We start from the raw sequence: 19,348 nt of genomic DNA on the forward strand, positions 1-19,348 counted from the left end.
GTATCCAGTTACCAGAATTCGTTTAATGAATAAAACTAAATAAGTATCATTAAATAGATGCCATATATATACATAAAAGCTATACATAGAAGCATGCTGTACATCTGTACACATTTTAATTAAATTCTTCCTGTATAAAAGTGTACTGTACTGTATTGAATACAGTATTGTACTGTACATGTTGCACATTTTCAAGAGGTCTCGTAGGATTAATTTATAAAGTGCGCTATTGATTTTAGACTAATAATTTAATTTAGGAAGAGCTAACAATAACTATGCACTTCCTATACATATATACATCACAAACATATATATATATATTACAGTAACAAGATTTTTACGCTAGGGCGATCACTTTAATTACAATATTAATTATTTACACGTTTTGTTGATGAAATAATGTGATTTATTCGGCATCAACCGGTTTGCTCCTTGGAAATTATTCATTCTTATCAAAGATTAATACTTCTGAGACGAGTAAAAGTTGAAAAACGGGCGCTCGAATTATGGAAAATAATGGCAATGCGTGGTTTACGAGTTGTTACTCGGTAGCGCACTTTCTCTTAGGAAAATATCAATTTCTGGGCATTGTTTATGTATAGAGTACAATTGTCTGTCTAACCCGAGTCGGGACAATGACCGATAGATTCAAGGACGAAAATTGGGAGTGACGGGCTGCTTGTTTAGAAAAACGCACTTATATATATAAGGAAAAAGAGAATAAAGGCTTTTGGGGAAAAATCAAGCTCGGGTTCTCACCTCAGTCGAAGCAGATAGTGACAAAAAAAAGAAATGCAGCCGAGATAAATTACGTTTTAGTTATCGGATAGCCCATCCAGCCGGTGCCATTCTTCCCTACAGGCCGAATGGATATGCACCAGGCAACTTCCTCTGCCAGAACTGTCCTTGCTCTCATTTGTCAGTCGGTTCCAGTGAGGGACTTCTGAAGAACGATCCAACGGACGGACCGAGGCAGCACCCAAGTTCCCTCTTTTGTATGTTGGAGGGCGCTGGCGTGTGTGTACGGTGCAGCCCGGATGTATCAGCAGACGACGTGTGCCGACCAATTGCAGTGGCTGCGCTGCACAGCCGGCTTAGCTTAGGTGTCCGCCGTAGCAGTTAACTTACAGTCGTGTGGTACTGTGGTGAGAGCCGGCAACTAGTCTGGCAACACTACGATGACACGCCTCGGTTTAGCGACAATTGGTGTTCTCCGCTGTCAGTCAAAGCAACGAGTTTGCAGTAACCTGGCCTGCCTCGCTCTGATAGAAGTCTGGTGACAGAGCCTGGGAATTAACGCATCTTAAACCGTTTGGATTGTAGTAGTGTGTGCCGTGTGGCTAGACTAATTGGTTAAAAGGAAGAGAATTACGGCTGACAAGGTGAGTGTTTCTACTTAAAGTTCGACTGGCATCGGGTCGGCGCCGCTCGACTACGGCCTGACAAATTGTCTCGTCTGCTAACAAATTACGCGTTTTAGAGCTTGTTTGGATAAACACTGGGATGGTAATGTGTGCCACGTGACTTGGCGTGATGCGCTACACGCACCTTAATAACGCACGAACGTAACTCGATCGGGTGAAGTGCTTTTCTGCTGACCTTGCCCCGTGCCATTCGATATTTTGTTTAAGGGGTTGTGTGTGTGTATGCGAGTCTGTGTGTGCAACAGCTAGGTGGCTGCGCTAATCGGCAGGGAGTAATGTGCCTCAACTGGTCTCATTCAATCTGCAGACATGGGAGATTGGTCTCCACTTACTAAAGCACTAAAGTAGCCTGTTTAAGTACGAAGGCGGGTTGTAAAGTGAGGGATGAGGAGATTTCACGTGTTTGCCTACGATCGGGGTGTAAACACTGTCTTGACTTTTTACCGCTCGTTGCGCCGCTTGGCTGCGTATCTTTTAAATGTTTCTTAAACAATTGTTCCTGTTTATTTGACTTGTTCGCTTCGCGTTGACATCATTAGTCGGTCGCTTTTCTTCTTTTTTCAAAAAAAGGCGTTAACGAGTTAAAAATTCCTTGACTTTAAAAACTAAAAAAGAAATTTTCATTTTTAATAAGTAATTCAATTTATATAAAAATTACTAAATAAATGAACAAGTTTATTTAAACAAATTTATGGTTGAATATTTACAGCATTAATCATTTAAATATTTTCTGGAGTAAAATAAATTAAGCGAAACGTCATTTGTAAAGTGAAGAGAGGAGAGGGAAAACACTTTCCATCTCTAATAATATTTGCATAGTTTAGAAGACGGAAAAACCATAATTTGACACGCTTTTATTTATTTTTTTTAATACATATATTCCGTTAATGAGTAAATGTTGACAGGTTATGTATATTTAAGGTGTTTTCTTGAGATTTAATTTAAATGAATAGACTCGTGTTTACGATTACAACAAATAAATAAATAAATTACAAGATAAATCGTATTTCACGCACTAATTCCTTACGTGGAAACAAAGGTCTTCCTCATTCTTTCGTCGCTCTGAGATTCTAGAGCATCTGATGCACACCGGGACACAAGAACCACACCTGATTCTATTGTCAACACAATCTACATACTGCCACCTTAGTAAAAATCTCTTTTCCATCTTTTAAAAGTTAACTAGTCCAATTCTATTTCCCCACTCTTCTCACGAACTCCTATTACTCGCCATTGACACACGGTAACTTTCCATTTTTCCCGCTTATCACTCACTTATCCCGAAGTACAAAGTCTATACCTGTTCCCCTTACCTCACTAGATAAAAATATATAAGCAGTTACATTATAAAAATTCGCATTAAAATATATCTGATGTCACAGTTTTTTCTCCCTAAAGATAAAAAGTTATATATTTTTTTTGTAAAAAAAAAGCATGCCGTTGAGTTAGGAACAGAAGGACAGACGTACAGACAGACGCAGAGACGAGCCACAAGTGATTACTGTCTGTCACAACCTGGTTAAACGGGAGTTTATAAATGTAGGCTACTGTGCCATGACGAAAGCCAATAATAGTTTAAATGTTTAAATAACCGTTTGGATGCTACTAATGTAGCAATTGGTTAGCAGCTGTCCAAACAGCGATCTTCCTATCGACACGAAACTGCTTTTGTCATTTCATCACCGTGTGCATCACCATAGCAACAATGAGACACGTCGTGTCATTCGATGACGTCAGGAGGCACGATATACACTTTTATTAAGAAGCCAGTCTGGATAGAATTAATAATTACAACATAAATAGAGACAGTTAATTTAGTCGATTCAGTAGATAAAGGTTGGTTGACTGTAACCCACAAAAAAAAAGAAAAAAATATATATATTATATACGATAATATAACCAAGCTGGGGACGGTTATAATAGCAGTGTTGTAGCGCAAATGAATAAAGATAAATGCTCACAACTTATATCCATAGAGGCGAGAGGATAGATAAATCATAATAATATCCTTTATAGGTTGTCGGACATCCATCACCGGTTTTTCTCCTTTATTTCATATTCTAATAAAAGTGTAGCCAGCTTCTAACATTCTTATTTAATTTAGAAAACCGACCAACATGTTGAAGGTTGCACTGGCATACAAATTGTCTTCCTGATTAGAAATGGGCTGTTATCAATTTTGTTTGACTTTACACCGTTCATTTCAAGCTCATGATTTATGCTTACGTGTTTTCCTCTTATTTTTCGTACAAGAAAAGAGTCGACGTAATCATTCCGGCCGTCGTCGTCTCCGGAGTGTGTTTTAGAAAATGAGAAAAAAATTAATAATAATAATAATAATAATAATAATAAATACTACTATCGTCGATTAAAAAATGAGGACGAATTTACGATTATTATTTCGGTAAAAGAGGGCATAAATGATTCTATTGCCAACTAGCGATTTATATATACATTGTATATAAAAGTCAGACAAAACCGCACAGCGATTAACATCTAGACCAGAGCATTGACAATATAGATAACTTCCTGTACAACATAGCACGAATGCAACAATGCTGCTTCCTGTATTCTAGGTTAAAGCGATCTCGAGGGGAATGAATCCACCAATGTAATCGAACAAAGTTTACTACACATTTAACATATTATTAATTATTTTGTTTCCAAAATGGCACTGCCCTCGTACACAATGAACGGGAGATTTTTACGGCTTGTCACAATACAACGATTTTAGGATAATTTGTGAATAATTAATAGCTAATTAGCGACAATTTATAGATAAAATGATATCTTAAGTATTGCATTCTTAGAATAAATTAGAGTTTTTTAGAGAATTTTTTTAAAGGAAGTGTTAGGTTCTTATTTAAAAAATGAAAAAAAAATCTATTAAAATTTTTTGGTTATAAATACGAGTATTTTTTTAAACGAAGGATATCAGGAATTTTCCTGGGAATTTTTTTAGAAAGGAATAATTTCGTATAAAATAGGGAAAAAGAAAGTTAAGGTAAAAACACATTCTAATGAACTAGAATAAAATTTTAAGGTAAAAATTAAAAATAATTTTAAAAAGATTAAAGATTTAGTAATTTGTTTATAAATAGAGTATCGAGTGAATATATAAGGTATTATCAATGGCAACAGACATTAAAAGGCATTATTGCAGTTAAGTGCACTTCTTTGCCTTTAGTTAATCTGATCGTTCCTTACTGTCAAGTGTATCACTCATAATAATCGCATTAAAAAATTATATATATATACATAAAGAATTTTTTTTTTAATTCTTCTGTATTCTCTGCTTCATTGTGTATGATCAAATCATCGCCATGACTCTTGATCCCGTGAACGTTAGTAATTCAAAGTTAATTCTAAGAATATGCTTAATAACGTTATTAAGTGACGATGCACTTTAAAGTTTGATCTTTGTAGCGCTTTACGCAATCGTGTTGCATATCAAGGAAAGGAGGGTTAAAAAAACGATATAAAGTTTTGATTTCATTTATGATCAATTGCATCACTTCCTTGCAAAATATGGTGCTAAAAAAGGGTCTTAAAGTGTAGTTGTATGCCAAGTAAAGACGATTGAGAGTAGGCAGAAGGGCAACTTGAACTGATTGTATAACAATTTATAGATGTTTATCCTGTGGGGAGAGAAGTAAAGAACCTTATTGAGTTAGGGATTGGGTTGGCATCTTCACTCTCTCTTTTTCCTCAATCGTGTTTACTTTAACAATTCCGATGTAACTTATATAAAACATTTTATTACCCAATCAGTTAAAGGTTATCGGAAGATTAATTTAATCCCAAATACTGCTTCTGTTGAGTGACGTCGGCTCTCCTCCTGTCTTCTCGAGAACACAGGTGTGTCATCGTTCTCTCATATGCTGTCTCTGGAATTGGGAGGACCACTCCATTTTCGGAAGGGGGAACTAGAATGTGAGGCCCGGTCTGCGCTGTGGCTATTAGGGCCAAGTTTGGGGAGATCCTGGCCTCTCCGACTGTCTGCACTTTACCAAATTTGGCTGTTTGGATGGCAATGTTCTGGTTCCTCTGTCTGACTCTCCCCTATCAAACTGTTAGCCCGGGGGTGGGGGAGGTCTATATAGGTTCGATACAAGACGATTAGAACTGGTTTACTGAATGGTTGGTCTTCCTTAAACAAAGTTCTTTGCCAATCGAGATAATGAGATGTTTGCACTCTCGGTGACATTTTATATACAGCCAGAGGACCGATAAATATCGAATATTTAAGTGTTTTGTAGCACATGTCGTCTGATAATTTTTTTACTTCGTGTTTCTTCATGGCATTACGCTTAGGGACTTTAATTGTTTCAAGTACTTTGCCATTTGTCGAGCAGCGCGCATTGCATGACACGTTCGGTTATCTGATCCAATTTTGGATCAACTATAGCTTAAAATTCAAGAATTTTCATCCGGGAGACGTGATGATTTCAAAACCAATTTCTTCCTAAGAGAAAATCATCTCTGATGAAAGATTATTTTTAAATTCCTGCGCCGTGATATCTTTCCAATCTGGCACTTCTCCAACTCCGCAGACACCTCATCCTTTTCCCAACTCACATCTGTCCAATTCCATTCCGAGCCATTCATCTCTGTGGTTAAAATTGATGATAATTCAGCTAAAGTTAAGTTTTATTTCTATCATGGATTCGATGAAGTGGCTCACGCTCACTCTTTAAGAGATTTTTGCTTGTTTTATAACTAGCGAGATATTAAAACCAATCTGGAGAGACGAAGAAAAAAGTCACCTCCTTTACGATTTATCAGCCATAATTGCCGACTGCTTGCTCACCTTCAAATTATCAATCAAAATTATCCATTAGTGTCAAGAGCCAAACTGAACGTAATCGGAAAATATACAGAAGAGGAGGAGGAATAAAAAAAAGAGAAAAAAAGAAAAAAAAAACAAATGCTTGCTCGGAATTTATTATTTTTTTAATTTTCCCATTTCCCCCCACCTTCTTTCTGATGAATTTTTGTTTATGATGCCTCGCGACGTATTCTTTTGCATTTTGCTGATGCTCCACGTTAAATTGATGTTAGAGAAGAGGAAGAATTTAATATTTTATTTTTAAAATCTCCGAAAAACGGATTAATTATTTATGGATATATTTGATAGGTCGACGACCCCCGAACACTAGTAGCAAAGCGTGTAGCACACATCCCGGTGATGTGCCATACTGTTTACTACTAGAGAAGCAAAGTGTCCATGTATCGCTGGTACGGTTGGCCTCCTTTGCACCGCTCGGTCACACTTCCTACTGAATATACGACCTGGACAAGCAACGGACCAGTTTTTACAAGCGATATAACCTCATCTATTTATAGCTCCGGAAATACTACATTCATATATACGATTCTTTCTACGTTCGGAAGGGCATTTGGCGTGTTAATGACACTTCCCACAGATAAACATATCTGACATCTTTGTTCGCAGCATTTTTTACAAATGTAGGTCTCGTCGATTAAAAGAAAAACATAGCTACAGATAAGATTCGTCTGCCAAAATTAGTTTGGAATTTCGTAATTAAATTCTCATCCTCCCATTCATTCGATGAAACGATTGACTTATTTACTCCGAAAAATAATATTGAATACGCTTTTTCTGTAGGAATTACATTAAACTTTTTCAAGTAGAAATGGCCAAATCACTGAAAATTCCCTAAAAATCACGATGTTTTGAAATTATAATTTAAAAGATTTTGCTGTAAATTATAAAAATTTCAATCTTAATCACCAGAAAATATTTTATAAAACCGAGGAAATGGGTAACTTTTTAATGTCGAATGTCTTCAGCATTTCTGAAAAGAAAAAAGTCCTCTTAATTCATAGAAAACACTCTCCAATTTCCGTTAAAAACTTTCTTAAACTAGCATATTATTAAGATAAATGTAATTTTAAAATTTCGAAGTCATTTGTTTTATTCAACAAGTTTTTTTTTCAACAGAATGGGGAGAAGAACTTGTGTTTTTGTGTGCTCATAAGCATGTCAATGAATGGCCACAGTCTCCGCCATTAGCATAATTAAGTGAAAGTTACTTAAACAATTTTTATCTCTATTTATTAGTGTCAACCGATGCATTTCGCTGTGTTTGGAGTGCGTTGCCAAGTAACAAATGCTATTACTCGTTTGGTGCTTTGATAGGATGTTCGGAAGATCAGTGCTAACAGCTGTCTCTTTTCATTGCCACCGACAAGCCAGAGAGGGGAGTCAGTTAACCGATAGCATTGTGTTGTTATAAGTCTAAAATTCAAACAGTAAACTCTATAATGCTAGATAGATTTGTGCTGATTGTTTTCTTCGATTTTAGCTGTACGCCATGGCAATAATAGTCTATAACAGTGGCACAACTTCAGTTTACCATAAAGGATTGGAAAATTTCCCTAATTACGAATATAACGGGCACAAATACATAAAAATTTCAATCTCTTGCTGGTAAATGTGTGTCTGATGTATTTTTTTTTACTAAAAAAAGTACTATTCTACCATTAAAATACGCCTAAATAAATTTATAGTAGAACTAATTAATGCAGTTTATTGTACTTAACGGTATCCAATTATGGTAAAACCATGTTGCTATAATAGTAGCAAACTCACAACAGAATAATAGTGTAACACTGGCTCAGCCGTTTAACGCCCTATTAGCACGTAAATTGCATTTTCATTGTACTTTATTATTATAACAGTAGAATGTTTAAAAGTGTTACATTAACCAGGCCAAACGCAGGGGAAAAAAGAGAAGATAAAACTGTTATTGTGGAGATAGTAGAAAAGGGGTGTTTAAGAAGCTTTTATTTAATAAAATAGCCATGTTTAGAGTTCAATTACCCGCAATAAGGTGGAGTCGATTCGAAACAAGAACAAGGAAGAAAAGAAGGGTGCTATCTTATGTTTGGAATGATCTATTGGATAATTGACGGATACTATGAGCAGAGAGAGAGACTTGGGGCGGAAATCCCCTTGTCCCCAAGGCCTGCAGGTGGTGAGGGGAAGGCCTGACGCCATTGTTGTAGGCCTGACAAAGACAGGGAGTGAGAGTACAGCTGTGTGTATGTGACCAACACTCCAAAACCTCATAGGGCGACCTCTGAACTGCAAATCGACCGCATACGATAAGAAAAATAGATTACAACATTCCATTTATCGAAAGAGACATGTTGCAGCACAAATTGTCGCCGACGTCATTTTGATTCCCATCGTCCTCTGCTTTTTTGTTTTCTATCATACCCCAATTGAGGTCAGAAGCAGGAAGTGGACGTCCTCGCTATCATAACTGTTGTGTTAGAGATTATAGGAGAGAGCACGTCTTTTGTTTTCTGGAAAGAAACGAAAAATCGTTTCGTTAAATACGTTAAGAGAGAGAGAATCGGGGGGAGGAAGAGGAAAAAAACAGACAACACTCCATACACTCACCAGAACGAGAAGGGAGGGAAATGCCGAATCTTAAAGGGGGAATGCGCCAAGCAGCCACAACAATTACACAGTCACGTGACCGAGGGTGTCTTTGTCCGCATCTCCGTAATATCTTTCAACATTACGTGTGCGACCGGTAATACGACCTCATCTCTCCTACAAATCCGTCCTTCCCTAGAAAGGGACGAAGTGGTTGATTCCACTTCGTTTTTTTTTCCTTCCTTCCTCTTGCTCTTCCCCCCTTCGGATTGCACTTCTTTAGACGATTTGTTATGGTTTAGCGTCAATTCGTCTACCAACAATTCCCACATACTTTACACTGCATAAATCGCTATTGATATACCTCGCCTTATTTTAAACGGATATTGGGTTTAGTTGCCAAGTGGTCAATCCGTTTGACTTGAACCGTAACTAAACACCAAACACTTTACTATTGACATGTTTTTAAAAGGACATGATTGATTTTACTTTTTTTTCTTTTTCCTTTCTCCTTCCTCTCTCTCTCTTACCTCTTCCCATTTAGTAATTTATATACCTTGGTAGTAAATGTTTATAATGTTTTGCAGCTGGTAGTACCGAACTGGTGTTGCTTAACTGATATTATCTGTAATAATCTGTTTTGTAGACGTTTCTTCCTCTTATTACGCATAACTTCCGATTTTAATAACAAATTACGAAGCCATACATGCCACATCAATGCTCGCTTAACGATTAGAAAGCTTTAAAAACTTTATTTTTTAAGCTTAAAATTTTAAACAAATTATCGTGTAATCTCCTAATCTCTAGAAGAAAAAGTGAGAAGAACGGATGTTTCTCTCTGTGTAGGGTGTCTTTTTTTTTTTCTTACTGACGTGTACTTGATAAGTGCATCTAGACAGTCGTAAATTTTATGATGTCATTTATTGCCGAAGTCAGTCCCCTTGTCGATATGTTTGTCTTTATTTTTCTGTGCTTTTTAGAAAAATCACGCAATTGAACATCATCCTCTTACACAGAGATAAGGGAGAAGGTTTTAAAAAAAAAAAATATTACTGTTTTATGGTTTATGTTTTAAGATTTTTTTTAATAAATAAACAAAAAAAGCCGAGTAGATAAAACGGTTTTACCGGGATTTTATAGAGATTCCGAGTTAAAAAAAACGATTTATAAAGTGAAATTTTAAGATTAAAAGTTAATAAAATAGGCTATATATATATATATATATTTTTTTTTAAAGAAGGAGGCTGCAAATTATAATATTAAGTTGCAATCTTTAAATAGAAGTTTTGGATAAAATGGGAAAGTTTTGTTATACAGATCGAATGTACTTTCGACATGATGTTCATTACTTTTAATTACATTTTCTCGGAAAATGATATTTATGGCAAAATTTAAAGATTTTTTCCTTTTTTTTTTCATCCCAGCTTACGCGACTGTTAATCTAGTTAGAGATTTTCGCGGAAACGGATCAAATTATGTAAATTATTTAGTTAATGAATGTGGAAATGCTTTGTTGATAAAAAAGCGAAGCACTCGATTTAAAGTGACAGAGTTTTGAATAAGAATGGATATTTTGGAACCAGCTAAACTTCGGTTATTATTTGCTGTTACGCTTTTAATCGAATAAAGAGGAAAAAAGTTTTTAGCTGTTGGAACACAAGCTTTGCTATTTGAAAGTAAAAGGGATTTTTGGTAGCGAGTAAGGTGAAATTTTAGTATGAAATAAGTGGAAACACTTAGAAATAGAACACTAAGCTTAAAATAAAAGAAAGTTATAAACATTTCTAATAAGAAACAAAAGGATATTTACTAGAAATAATAGCTAAATTAATAAGAAATAATAATAAAAATTTCCAATTTCTTAACAGTTTGATGGCGAATTTTATGAACTGCAGATAAATATTTTCCTTATTATAATATATTAATAATATTAATAAAGTTAGGGTTTTGTAATGAAGAATGTCGATCAGATATCGATTTAATCAATTATAAAGAAAAATAACTTTAAACATAGAATATTTGATATGGTTTGAATAGGAATTTTGATAGAAAATAATGGGATTTTGGAATGGAAAATGGAAAAGGTTGAAGAGAGATTCGCTAAGGAATACCAAAAAAATTGATCTGTATATATGCATTTTTTTTGGGCATAGATGGTAAGAAAAACGAAAGTTTTGGCTGTAAATGTATAAAATTTATTTGAGTTTGATAGAAAAGTAATTTTGAAATTAGTATAAGGAAAAGAATATATATATTAGTCAAGGAAAATAACAAAAATTAATAAAAATTGACGAAAAAATAGGGAAAAATGGAGGGAGATAAAAAAAACAAGAGGCCTGCAGTTAAAATCTTTAATGATCTCAATAATTAATTGAAACATTGTGCATAAATAAAACATTTATTTTATTTTAATTTTTTTTTATTTGAAATTATTTATTTTAATAAAAAGAAAGTTGGAATACATAAGAATTTAAATTGGAGAAAAGTAAGAAATAAAAATTAATTCAAATATTTGCAAGAAAAAAAAAATAGGGAGAAAATTGTCATTTTTAAAAATAGTAATTTGAGCAGTTAAATTCTGGGTAAATTAAAAGAAGTGAGAATCTAAGTTGATTGAAAATAAAAGAAAGAATAATTAAATTGTCGAGAGGTAAATAAGAATAGAGGAAGAAGCTCAATGGAAGAGCAAACAAGAGAAAATTTAAGTTTAGAAAGTAAAGAATGAAAACTTAAGTTCGATACAGAAAAAAACAAAAGCGAAATGAGTTTTTTAATTAGAAGAAACGATTGAGTGAAAATCACAAAATTTTCATTTAATGTAGAGATTTATTACAAAATATTTATTCCTAAACACAATTAAATAACTGCTTAATTATAGTAAACAATGACTTTTATTATAATTATACATTCGATGCAATTAATCATCATTATCAGCAAACTTATAGATAGTAATATTTATTTAATTAATAGGTTATAATCATTATAATCATCAACTATAATCAAATAATGTCAATTATCATCATCATCGAATCGGTGTATGTTAATTAAAATTAAATTTTATACTTTATCTATTTAAATTAAAAGGAAAAAAAAAAACATGTTTATACGATGGAGTAAAACGAAGTTCACTGCAAAGTCGCAGAGCCTTGCGGGGAAGCAAACATTCAGACGTAATTGAATAATCATAACAAATTTTCTTAATTTATAAGTCGGGAATTGAAGAAAATCTTGTATTTATTTATATAAAATGTATACTTTGTGTGTTGTACAAGCGATTTTTATAGATACGTAATGAACTTTTACGATTTTTAAGAGTTTAAATTTCCGAAATTTTAAAAGCTTAACTCGAAAGCGAGGAGTTGACGTTTTTATGAAGTGCTGTTTTGTTAATATCCTGGTTATCGAGCGTTTAAACAAATCTTAACTGAGAAAATAACTTTACATGGAAAGTAATCCGCATGAATATGGTAATAAGGATCATAAGTAGCGTAAGCATTGTCAGTAGTGCAATTGGTGAATAACAAACATGCTCCTTTTTCCAATAGTGAATGGTTAATGTATTTTTATAATTTCTTAACTCTAGAAGGGGAAAAAAAGGCAACAAATCTCGAAACAACTGCATTCGCTTACCAGTAAAAAGCTGTCGAATTATTCATAAAGTATTGACAACAGCTTTGGAAGTAAGAATTTCGTTTAATTAGAATATTGCCCCCTTTTTTAACTGGGATAATGTTAAACAAACACTTCTTTTTAGTGTAAAAAAAAAGTCAAGAAAATTCGCTAGTTTGTGAATTTGACAGTTTAAAAACAAATTTAAAAACAAAAAAAAAACATGGAGGATTTGAGGAAAAATACCGGATTATGTACCCAAAATTCTGAAAACTTTAGAACGTTTTTTTAAAAATTGAAACGGTTCTTACCAGCCATTTAGATCGCTAAATATATTTGAATTGTTAACATAAATTAATAAGGAGAAGGAGAAGAGGGAGCTTATCATTTTAAATTTTAAAAAAATAATAATATCAAAGGTATTTTAACGTATGTAAATGATTTATTTGCAATAATGGTATTAAGTAACTTCTCTGCAATCTATAATTCATCTTCCTCCTCCTTATCATTTCCATAAATATGTGTGTGTGTGAGAGAGAGAGAGAGAGAGAGAGAGATGGAGAGAGAAGAGCGAATATAATTTTAAAAAAATGAAAATGGTGGCTTTGGATGTGTTTAAGAACACCGCTTATCACTGTAAACACAAACAAACAAGTCATTATAAGCTCAAGTCAAATCTCAAACTGATCTGAAATTATCCATTTTATAGCGCATCTCCGGCTCTTCAAAGTGTTTCATTTTTGATTCAAAAGACGGATTCAAACAAGTAAAAAGAAAATAAATAAATAAAGTTAAATCTATCTTTTAGTAGATAAAAATAAAAGGGAAAAAATCTAGCCAATAAATCTGATAGCATAAAGTTATTTGCGAGAGACAAATTCGTTTGACCCGCTTGTCTGCAGCCATTAGATTTACTACCAACACACTATAAACAGATCAGTCGGCAGTTCAGTCATAAAACCACCTCAAATACCTCGGGATTAGGGGCGTCGAAAGTGAAGTTGCTACTTTCCTCCAGTTCCGCCTTCATAACCGGTAGTGGCTTTATTAAAATTTAGTCATTCGTTGCACATACATTAAGGTAACATCGATCGCTGCAGCCACTGCATTTATTGACGCTAGCAAGAAGTAATTACTCTATATGGTGTGACGCTAAGAAGAATTTCCAGTAATCTCTGTAATTCTTCCTTTCCCCACAACTTAAAAAAAAGTATTAAGAATGGAAAAATTTCGTTATCTTCAAACATTTATTTTGGAATCTCTCGTTGCAGTTACGCTGCTTTAATTTTTAACTATTAGAGAGAGGAAAGGGGGAAAGCTTTATGCACTGGAATTTACGGGAAAAACTTATTATTGATAATAATCTTTGAAAATTTAGTATAAATAACTTCATGCAATAAATTTTACATGCATACGAGGGAATATAGTACATTTTAAATGTAATTGTTTTATATTAAAGCGTGAAAGGAGTTGTTGCAACTTCATTGAAGATGAGCACATAATTTATTCGCTATTATTTTGTGCACGGCACCTTCTTCAAAACAGTTCTACATGATTTCCACATTGCACATGATCTATACACACTACGTGCATAGATTCGCAAACGTGTTGTGCATAAGCTTCAGATTGCAAACCACGCTGTAATATACACATATTACATGCACATTATAGCCGGGAAGTGCGTGGAATGTGTATATATTACACATTAAAATTTTTATTACACGCTTCAATTCAAATCACATATATATTACAGGTGAAAATTACGCTACGTAGTCTAAATCCATTATACTTATACAGTGTGATCATGCAAGCCATAAGCAATAACTACGTAGCGCATTATAGATTATACAGTATAAACTATATGTATACACTATAAATTGTATATTGTATAATCTGCAATTCACAAATTACCATTTCATTAATATGCATTCATATATATATATATATATATACGTTATAAATTACACATTCCGAAAACATGGAGTAAACATATCGCATTTTGGGCATAGAATGGGGCACAGGAAATGTATATTATATTATTAAAAGCTATATTTTTTACGGAGGGAGAGGGAAATATTTATCGATAATTTTACGGAAATTCGAAGACATGATTTACATTGTCTCGCTTTATATAAAAAGAAATTCTACAAAAATCGAACCGGTGGATCGTGAGACTTTCGTGATTAAATTTTCTTCTAGTCTGCACGAAAGCGGGAAGAGTAATATAAACGGTTTATTAATAGCGGAATAATTTACAGAATTTTTTTGTTTTTTTTTTGTTAGCATAGAAGGATCGCCAATTACCGTTTGGAAGATTAAATAGGATGCCAAGTTGTAACATATATTATAGTCGGTGCAAAATTATGCCTGGCATTCGCGAATTGCGAGAGGAAGTCAAACATACTCATTGTCTCTAACAACCTCATGACTTATACGTTTCGCATGACAACAAGAGAACATATCCACAAAGTGAAAAGTGATGGCATGTAAGCAACCCCAGACCTGGAACAAATCCAAAAACAGCCGAACGGCATTCTATTTCTGTCCACCTGCTGTTCTCTGTCGGAATGTATGCTTTCGTACTCATTCGCCAACTACTCTTCTGTTTAACACTGGTTGACATTTTTCCTTGTAACCTTAACTTGTACGTAACGTAAGGGCATGCTGTATGGGCGTGTAATACGTGGCACTTGCATGTATCATTGCGATAGAGTCATATAAGTGAAAAGTACACTTCGTACAGGCCTATAGTTGCATATATTTAAATTGTCCGACACGTAAGTTTAGTATTATATGATGTGTATCTTTACAAGTTCTCAGTGTTGTATGCGTGTTTATATAAATTGCGTAATGTACAAATAATGTACATTACGCAATGTGCGTATAATGTGCGTAATGTAATATATAGTGTAAACGTTTGTATAATAGAATGTGCATGCATACTAAGCACTTATTGTACACTAAGTGTTTAGAATATAAAATTTGCTTGTATAACTTTAAACTTATAATTGGCAGAATGCATTATCTAACCTTGAAGTTTGCACAGTTTGAACTTTTCTATATTTTTGCAATAAAAACTAATTCGATTTTACCGATGAGAATTAGATATGATAAAGTTTACGGATCCTGTTTGTCGTAGAATTTATCTAGCGTAAACGTCTTTTAGATAGTAAAACACCTGTTTAAGAAACTCTCTTTCATAGTTAAGATCATCTCGTATTTAACGTTGACTCGGTACAAATACACGTAAAAGAAATGATCAACATTGTATTCTGTCGTATTAACATCTCTTATCCGGAATATATCTGTATCGAGTGCAAAATTATCAAAGACTCTCTCACTGCAGGACAGAAAAAGAAGAAAAAATCGGTAGAAGAGGGGGAGCGTTTTTGATAAATTCATAAAAAGTAATTTTGCTTTCGATCGCTGGAGTTAAAGCAAAGATGACTAACTTTACAGCGTAAGCAGCGGTCGGAAATACAATTAATCGTCATGTTTCATTCTTAGGAGGATATGCATCGAGCTATCGATTTCACATTTGTCTCGTTCACCTGTCTTCTCTTAACCTTTCTTTCCGTCTTTGCAAACGATGAAAATTTTTTTTCTTTTCATTTTTCTGTTCGAATAACTGAAATGTGCGAATGAAAACACGATCGATATTACAGACACAGTCTGTTGCTTGTCCGCAAAAGATTTTTTTTTCTTGGTGTTTTTCTTAAGACCTATATAACTGTCTGACCCAATCTATCCGGTGTTCGACACACTGACATAGACATGAAGTTCTGTTATTGAATCCACATAGATATAAAGAAAGCCTTTAGTCGGAGAAATAAAAAAAAATAATAATAAAATAAATAAGGTAAGTCCTCATACTACACTGACCTGATTTCTGATTTTTCTCAATCTTTCTACGTATTTTGATGTTTGAGGTCAACGTATAAGAAAGACTTTGAAGTAGACGTAGTCTTTCTCTCATATGACGAAGAACAGATCGACTGACGACCTAAAATACGAACTAGTTTATTAAATGTTATCAAGTGGAGAGTAACTTGTCATTTTATGGAATTCTGTTAAACAATAACTTTATTTTTCCCACTTTTTTCCCCCGTAATAAGCGTAAAAATCCAATACATTTCACTCTTTTGTTCTTTTTTTTTTTTAAAGATTTTTGTAATAAGTTTTATACCAAAAATTTAATTAATAAATTCACAATAACTATCTCTGCAAATGATAAATTAAACGGGGAGATATTTTAATTAAATCATCTTCATAAGCTAGAGATGATATAATAAACCGTTACTGATATGGAATTATCATTAGTAACCTTTGACGCGTTGACACAGGTGAATTGTAAGCCCATTACCTTATTGTACTGTAGTCTTTGTTACAATAATAGCATTACAGAGTAGATAAGGTCTGATGTAAATAATCGAAAATTCGATTATTATTATTATTAATTTACATAAAAAATGAAAGATTCTTCCAAAAAAAGATATGCGACGAGAAAGAAAATATGTATAAGAGATTTTAAACATTTTAATCAAATCGACTACTGGTCTTTTGAACTCGGCATACGTGACGTGTGACGTCACACTTTGATAGATTACTAGTGTCTCCAATTCTGATTATTGTCGATTACTCATGTTCTTTACCGATTATTGTTACTCGTATTGAATTTTCGTGTCAATTACCTGTGTTGTTTGTTCCTGTCGATTGTTGTCTGCTGTTCTGTTACGTCACACGTGTCGATTACTTGTCTATTACATCTGTCAACTTCTGTGTTTCGTTTCGATCGTTTGTCGTTTATTTGTCAATTTTATTTTTTTACACAATCTGTACCATTCTTTCCGTGTCATTTTCGTCAATTCGTAGTTTATTGGCGTGTCAATTATTCGTAATATATCCGTCACAGTTTATATAGGCTTATATATATACATCAGTCCGTCACGTGTGTCGTCACGTCAAATTGTTGGCGATAAAGATTATTATTTCGCTAGAAAATTCGAGCAATCCGACACATGGTAATAGCGCAATGCTGCTTACTACTAAGCTTGGCATTTATTCGATTTTAAACATTTATAAAGTAAAATTGGATTACTCGCAAATGTAACAAGCTAAGGGGGTCCAACTGTTAGTCGATTGGAGCGTTTGATAGATAACCCAATCATTGTAAGGATAGTGAGTCATGTTAGTATCGAGGGAATAAATTCCATGTCGTCATTTCGGTAAAGGAAAGTCAATGTGCTAACGAAAACACTCTGATGCATGCTAATTGCTGCAAGAGTGGTCGTATTGGGAAATCCACTTTGTAGCTATTGGTTGATGTTATTGTAGCTGCATCTGGAGAGAATTGGACAGAATGATTCTGTCGATTTATATTCAATTTGATCGTTGCTAATCTAATCAAGAACAATGCAACCTCTGGGCGAATTATATTCTTATATGCTTAAACGAATATCGCATAATTAAAAAGACTTTTTTTTACCCATTCGTACCATAATAAATCCGCCCGGAGTTAAGATATTTTTATAAAATTTTTAATAATTTAGCGCCGAGCTTCTTACTTAAGGCGGTAAGACACTATTCCTTTAATGCGTTAAATCGATACTTTTGCACGAGCAACTGCCAGTTTATTAATTTAGTAATCGTTAAAAAGATGTCGACACTACCGCAGTAACCAATAAAATGATGCTTTCGTTTCCATCCCCAACCTGTTCTTAACGTCCGAAGCTCAGAGGTCACGACTTAGCGCAGATAACCTGGTCGTGATCACAAGGCATTCTATAGTGAGGCCATTGACTCCTAGGCACCACCTTTGGTTCCACCTGTATGGTACACGCGCCTAACTCGCGAGGATCACGTGACACGGGTAAAGATGACAACTAGTTCTTTTCACAAGATTTACCATATTTCGATTATTGCCAAACCTTTCACGTACGAAAAAACGCGATTGCTCTTGCTATACGCAATTCATTTTGATTGCTTAATAATTAAAATATATACGTGCAATCATCCCACTGTCTATGGGAGTGGGGGTTTCAACCAGCAGAAAACAATGAAAAGTTATAAAATAAGCTTAGAAGATAGAAATCTTATCTCGAAAGCATGAATCAGAACCACAGTTTTGTTTGAATTTTATTGAATTTATTATCTTAAAAACTAAGTACGATGTAAAATTGCAAGTATCTGATTATAAAAACGAGCAAACATCTTTAATTCATTGAAAGTTTATTATAGTTTTTAATGGATTTTAATAGGTAAAAACATCGAAAGAAAAAGTGGAATTTGTTTTACTAATACGAGGATGCAGTTTATTATCTACAGATGAATTGCAAAATGAAAAGCTATTGTGAGAAGCACGAGTAAGAGTTGAACGTATTCAGAATCAGATGAATATGAATTTAAAACAATTGATATGTAGAGATAAAGGTAAATAGTAGAATTAATGTAACTCTATAGATGAATATACTGGGTTTATTTGAGAAATTTTATCTCCTTTATGCTGTAATAACGACTTCGATTTCCTTTAGTATGAGTTAAATTTTCTTTAAATAGATTATTTATCATAGATAGAAGAATGGAAAGTCTAAGCAAAGTCATAAAAATACGAACTGGATCCCGAAACAAATAAGAAACTTAAAAATTCGGTATCTTATTTAGAAATTAAAATTATTAGAAACAAATTCTCTGCTTTGGTGAGTAATAACATTAAAAATATAAATAATATTCACCGTGACCAATGGACAAATAGATGTATTAAGAAACCGAGATGTTTATCATCAAAATTAAATTTAATAATTTAAATATTCAAATATTAAGATTGGAAATTCTCAATAGAAAAATCAAACTTCAGAGAGATAAAAAAAATATAATAATTTTTTGCACTTTTTAAAGACGAATCTTT

The sequence above is a fragment of the Centruroides sculpturatus genome, unplaced genomic scaffold (genome assembly GCF_000671375.1).
Source record: "Centruroides sculpturatus isolate CEXI.00-Female unplaced genomic scaffold, Cexi_2.0 scaffold384, whole genome shotgun sequence".
Taxonomy (NCBI): domain Eukaryota; kingdom Metazoa; phylum Arthropoda; class Arachnida; order Scorpiones; family Buthidae; genus Centruroides; species Centruroides sculpturatus.